This window comes from Hemiscyllium ocellatum, chromosome 33 (assembly GCF_020745735.1).
Source record: "Hemiscyllium ocellatum isolate sHemOce1 chromosome 33, sHemOce1.pat.X.cur, whole genome shotgun sequence".
Classification (NCBI taxonomy): Eukaryota; Metazoa; Chordata; class Chondrichthyes; order Orectolobiformes; family Hemiscylliidae; genus Hemiscyllium; species Hemiscyllium ocellatum.
The window spans coordinates 18,275,134-18,281,731 of NC_083433.1; the positions used below are offsets into that span (position 1 = coordinate 18,275,134).

The 6,598-nt window shown below is 45.7% G+C and overlaps 2 non-coding genes across 2 annotated transcripts; both read right to left on the reverse strand.

Moving 5' to 3' along the window:
- Positions 1–654: 654 nt before the first annotated feature.
- On the reverse strand, positions 655–741 carry trnastop-uca (transfer RNA opal suppressor (anticodon UCA)). Its single transcript has one exon. It is a non-coding gene; the product is annotated as a tRNA-Sec (tRNA).
- A 5,528-nt stretch (positions 742–6,269) lies between these two features.
- On the reverse strand, positions 6,270–6,356 carry trnastop-uca (transfer RNA opal suppressor (anticodon UCA)). Its single transcript has one exon. It is a non-coding gene; the product is annotated as a tRNA-Sec (tRNA).
- Between the last annotated feature and the right edge of the window lie 242 nt (positions 6,357–6,598).

The following is a 6,598-nucleotide window of genomic DNA, read 5'->3' on the forward strand; positions in this document are numbered from 1 at the left end:
AGCCAGATGGAGTGGGTGTGGCTTTGATTAAGTTGACCAAAACAGAGGGCAGTACCACTGTGAGTGCTGAGGCAGGTCACAAACTATGGGGGTATGTGAATTGGGAGGCCGGTGCTGGACAGTAAAATGTTTAGGGCTAAAACAATATGGCCAGTTGAGCTATGAAGGGGTTTGCCTGGCTGTTGATTGTTTCAGATGGATTGCAACGTATTTTCACTGCGGATGCGTATTTATGACCTTGGGAAATCTGTTCTGACGATCTTTTGGACTGGCTGAGAGAGTCAACTCCATTTGAAAGCAGCACCAGTAATGAGGTGGGGGATTTGGATCTGAACACAAGAGATTCTGACCTACTCTTGCTGATGGCTTCCTCCGTGGGTACGGTCAATCTGGGCAGGAATGGAGCTGTGTCACAGGAAACCATGCCACCTCTTCATTCAAACTGTCCCTGCTGTTCTTGCACCCACCTCAGAGAAACACAAATCAACTCTCTGCCATATCAAACTGCATCTTTGCTTTGTGTTTAAAGAAAGGGTTTTGATGTTTGCTCTTTAATCATGAGTATAATCTTAACAAACTGCCCCTCCCAAATAACATCCCCACCTGACCTTTAAACCTCTGACACACGTTAAACACAAGCCTTTACACACACTGCGCCTGGAAGGTGGAATTGAACCACTCTGTCGCTAAACAGCTACAGGTTTGAAACCTGCACCCTAGACCACTAGGAATCATCCAGGCATCATACCTGCATGAAGAGTCTTATATAAAACAGAGGAAATTGCAATACTTTACACTCAGCATTAGTAGTCAGTCTCATCCAACCAGTCCTCAATATTCCATGCAGGTTCATCTAACACATCGCCAATATTTTCCATTGATTTTAAAACTGCTTTTAAATAAAATTGTGATTATTTTCACAATTTTATGGATAGATAATGCAAATGAGGTTCATCATTAGACAGCATTTCCGCGACCTCCAAGGGATGCCACCACCAGACCCATATTCCAATCCCCTCCCTTGTTAAACATCCACAAGGACCATTCCCTCCAGGACACCCTGGTGCACTCCTCCTTCACTCCCAACACACTCACCCCATCAACAGCCCCACGGAACATTCCCCTGCAATCACAGAAGATGCTACATCTGTCCGTTTACTTCCTTCTCCTTCACCATCTAAGGTTCCAAATACACCTTCCAGGTGAAGCAGCACTTTACCTGCACATCACACAATCTCATCTACTGCTTTCTCTGCTCACGATGTGGTCTCCTGTACATTCCGGAAAGGAAAAACAGACTCGGTGACCATTTTGTCGAACACCTACGACCTGTCCGCCAAGAGGACCCTGAGCTTCCAGTTGTCTGTCACTACAACACACCACCCTCGTCCCTGGCCAACATCTCTGTCTCAGTCTCGCTGCAGTGCTCCAGCAAAGCTCAGCACAAGCTGGAAGAACAACACCTCATTCTCCATTTGGGATCGCTGCAGCATTCAGTGCTTCTTATTGAGTTCAACAATGATAGGGCTTGAGTGCCTTTCCCCAAACCCCCACACCCCCCCATAGTTTGTGACCTGTCTCAGCACTCACAGCGGTGCTATCCTCTGTTTTGGTCAACTTAATCGAAGCCACACCCACTCCATCTGGCTTATTCCTGTCCACTCAAGGTCACCAAAGGCAAATTGGTCACCCTTCTCCATTTCTCAGTCAACGATTCAAGAATTGTTATGGAGTGACAGGAGGCCATCTTGCCTGCATTGGCCCTTCAGACAAGCATTATTCCCTAGTGCCGCTGTCTTACCTTTCCCCCCATAACCTTGCTCACTATTTCTATCCAAATAATAATCCAATGTTCTCTTGCACGCCTGTTGTACCCTGTCTCCATCACACTCCCACGATGTTTATTTTGTACAATAACTACTCACTCAGTGAAAATTCTCTTCCATTACAATCCCCATCTATAATCTCTCACCGCACCTTTTATGAGTGGGAAGAGTTTCTCCCTATCTACTCTCTTCGTCCTGCTCATCGTTTATCTAATTCCCGCGCAATCCTGGCAGCATCTGTGGAGAGAAATCAGACTTAAAGTTTTAGGGTCAGTGACCTTTCTTCAGAAAGGAGGAAGTGAGGACTGCAGATGCTGAGGATCAGAGCCAAGAGTGTGTTGCTGGGAAAGCACAGCAGGTCAGGCAGCGTCCGAGGAGTAGGAGAATCGATGTTTTAAGCATAAGCCCTTCATCAGGAATGACGGTCGTGGGCTGCGATATGGGGGAGGGAGGTTGGGCTGTGTGAAAGTAGTTGAAAAAGCGATAGGTGGATGATGGTGAGGGAAAAGGTGATGCGTCTTGGGGGAGTGACGGACAGGTCAGGAGACCCATGCCGAGTTGGAGGCTTGGGACTTGGATAATGTAGAAGGCAGGGAAATTAGGAAGCTGTTGAAATCCACATTTACCCGTGAGGTTGCAGGGTCCCAAGGTGGAATATGAGGCGTTCCTCCTCCAGGCATCGGGTGGTAATGGTTTGCGGTGGAGGAGGCTCAGTACCTGCATGACCTTGATGGAGTGGAAGATGAAATTGGAATTGGCAGGAGGATTAAAGGATAGGTGGAGATAAAGCCCCAAGAGAGAGAAAAACCGTTGGACAGACAAACGAGTGGAAAATGATCAGCCTGGGAGAAGATACTAATGGGGACAATTAGTCGTAGACAATAGTTTGTGTGTGAGCAGCCCATGTAATGAAGAGGCCTGGTGTGTGTGGGTGGGGGAAAGTTGGGGAAATGGGTTCCAACCCTAAAATTGTTGAACTCGATAAGAAGTCCAGAATGCTACATTTTCCAAATGGGAGATGTAGTGCTGTCCTTCCAGCTTGCTCTGAGCTTCACTGGAGCACTGCAGTGAGCCTGAGACAGAGATGTTGGTCAGAGTAGATAGTCCGTGTCTTCCATTCAATTCTCAATATTGCATTCAGCTTTATGTTCCATATTACCAATATTTTCCACTGATGTTCAAAACTGCTTTTAAATAAAACTGTGAGGTGTTGTCGTGACAGACAACTGGAAACTCAGGGTCTTCTTTGCGGACAGGTTGCAGGTGTTCGACAAAATGGTCACCAAGTCTGTTTTTCCTTTCCGGAATATACGGGAGACCACATTGTAAGCAAAGAAAGCAGTAGACGAGATTGTGTGATGTGCAAGTAAAGTGCTGCTTCACCTGGAAGGTGTATTTGGAACCTTAGATGGTGAAGGAGGGAGGAAATAAACGGACAGATGTAGCACCTTCTGTGATTGCAGGGGAATGTTCTGAAGAAAGGTCACTGGACCTAAAGTTTTAACACTGATTTCTCTTCACAGATGCTGTCTGGATTGGGCGAGGAATTGGCAAAGTAGAAATTGAGGATTGAAGATGCTGGAGATCAGAGTCGAGAGTGTGTTGCCGGATAAGCACAGCAGGTTAAATAGCATCCAAGGAGCAGGTGAGTTGCAGGAAACCCTGCCACCTCTTAGTTCAAACTGCTCCTCCTGTTCCCCACCCCACCTCAGGGAAAATGAACCCAATTCTCTGCCATACCAACTGCATCTTTGTTTTGTGTATAAAGAAGTGGTTTTGATGTTTGCTCTTAAATTACATGAGTATAATCTTAGCAAAATGCCCCTCTGACTAATGACACTCCTGAGCCAACCTTTAAGCATCAAACACAAGTTAAACACAAGCCCCTACTCACACTGCATCTGGAAGACGGAATTGAGCCACTCTGTCATGAGACCGCTACAGGATCGAAGTCAGCATTCTAGACCACTAGGAATCACCCAAGCATTAATCATGGGTGGAAACAGTCTGATATAAAACAGAGGAAGGTCCAATAGTTTATATTCAGGGTGAGTAGATAGTCAGTGTCTTCCATTCAATTCTCAATATTGCATTCAGGTTTATGTTCTGTATTACCAATATTTTCCACTGATGTTCAAAATTGCTTTTAAATAAAACTGTGATTATCTTTACCATTTTATAGATTAATAATGCAAATGACAATCATTAGACAACATTTCTGTGATCTCTAGAGGGATGCCAGCACCAGACCCTTATTCCCATCCCCTCCCTTGTCAGCCGTCCACAAGGACTGTTCTCTCCGGGACACACTGATGCACTCCTCCTTCACTCCTAACACACCCACCCCATCCACAGCCCCACAGAACATTCTCCTGCAACCACAGAAGATGCTACATCTGTCCATTTGCTTCCTCCCTCCTCACCATCTAAGGTCCCAAGTACACCTTCCAGGTGAAGCAGTGCTTTATTTGCACATCACACAATCTCGTCTCCTGCTTTCTCTGCTCACGATGTGGTCTCTGGTATATTTGGGAAACAAAGCACAGACTGGGTGACTGTTTCGTCGAGCACCTACATCCTTAAAAAAATCCCTGAGCTTCCAGTCGCCTGCCACTACAACACCCCACCCTGGTCCCTGGCCATCATCTCTGTCTCAAGCTCACTGCAGTGCTCCAGTGAAGCTCAGAGCAAGCTGGAAGGACAGCACCACATTTCCCATTTGGAAAATGCAGCATTCTGGTCTTCTTTTCGAGTTCAACAATTTTAGGGTTGGAACCCATTTCCCCAAGCTTTCCCTCACCCCCACACACACCAGGCCTCTTCATTACATGGGCTGCTACCATACACAACCCATTTTCAGTGACTAATTGTCCCCATTAGCACCTTCTCCCAGGCTGATCTTTATCCACTCCTTTGTCTGTCCAACGTATTTTCTCTCTCTTGGGGATCTATCTCCACCTAGCCTTTAATCATCCTCCTCCCATCTCCATAATACTGCATAAAAACTATGCTCACCGCCCTGTGATTGAACATTCCAATTTCACCTTCCACTCCATCAAAGTCATGCAGGTACTGGGCCTCCTCCACCGCAAATCATTACAACCTGATGCCTAGAGGAGGAATGCCTCATATTCCATCCTGGGACCCTGCAACCACACAATATAAATGTGGATTTCAATAGCTTCCTAGTTTTCCCTCCCTCCACATTATCCAAGTCCCAAACCTCCAACTCGGTATGGGTCTCCTGACCTCTCTGTCACCCATCACTTCCCCCAGACGCATCACCTTCTCCCTCACCTTCATCCACTTATCGCTTTTAGAACTACCTTCACACAACCCAACCTCCCTCCCCTATATCGCAGCCCACGACCGTCAGTCCTGATGAAGGGCTTATGCTTGGAACAACGATTCTCCTGCTCCTCGGATGCTGCCTGACCTGCTGTGCTTTCCCAGCAACACACTCTCAGCTCTGATCCTCAGCATCTGCAGTCCTCACTTCCTCCTTTCTGAAGAAAGGTTCCTGGACCTAAAACTTTAAGTCTGATTTCTCTCCACTGATGCTTCCAGGATTGCAGGGGATTAGGTAAACGATGAGCAGGACCAAGAGAGTAGATAGGGAGAAACGCTTCCCACTGGTAAAAGGTGCGGTGAGAGATCATAGATGGGGATAGGTAATGGAAGAGAAAAGCATTTTCACTGAGTGAGTAGTTATTGTACAAAATGAACATCATGGGAGTGTGATGGAGACAGGGTACAACAGGTGTGCAAGAGAATATTGGATTATTATTTGTATAGAAATAGTGAGCAAGGTTATAGGGGGAAAGGCAGGAGAGTGGCACTAGGGAATGATGCTTGTCTGAACGGCAGGCAAGATGGCATCCTGTCACACCATAACAATTCTTGATTCGTTGACTGAGAGATGGAGATAGGTGACCAATTTGCCTTTGGTGACCTTGAGTGGAAAGGAATAAGCCAGATGGAGTGGGTGTGGCTTCGGTTAAGTTGACCAAAACAGAGGATAGCACCGCTGTGAGTGCTGAGACAGGTCACAAACTATGGGGATTGGGAGGCCGGTGCTGGAAAGTAAAATGTTTAGGGTAAAACAAAATGGCCAGTTGAGGTATGAAGGGATTTGCCTGGCTGTTGATCGTTTCAGATGGATTGCAACATATTTTCACTGCGGATGCGTATTTATGACCATGGGAAATATGGTCTGACGATTTTCTGGACTGGCTGAGAGAAGTCAACTCCACCTCAGAGAAACAGAAATCAACTCTCTCCCATATCAAATTGCACCTTTGCTTTGTGTTTAAAGAAATTGTTTTGATGTTTGCTCTTTAATCATGAGTATAATCTTAACAAAATGCCCCTCTCAAATAACATTCTTGAGCCAACCTTTAAACGTCTGACTCAAGTTAAACACAAGCCTCTACACACATACTGCGCCTGGAAGGTGGAATTGAACCACTCTGTCTTTAAACAGCTACAGGTTTGAAGCCTGCACCCTAGACCACTAGGAATCATCCAGGCATCAAGCTAATGTGGAGAGAGTCTTATATAAAACAGAGGAAATTGCAATACTTTATACTCAGGGTTAGTAGTTAGTCAGTCTCATCCAACCAGTTCTCACATTCCATGCAGGTTCATCTCACACAATACCAATATTTTCCATTGATTTTAAAAATGCTTTTAAATAAAATTGTGATTATCTTCACAATTTTATGGATTAATAATGCAAATGAGGATCGTTAGACAACATTTATGCAACCTCC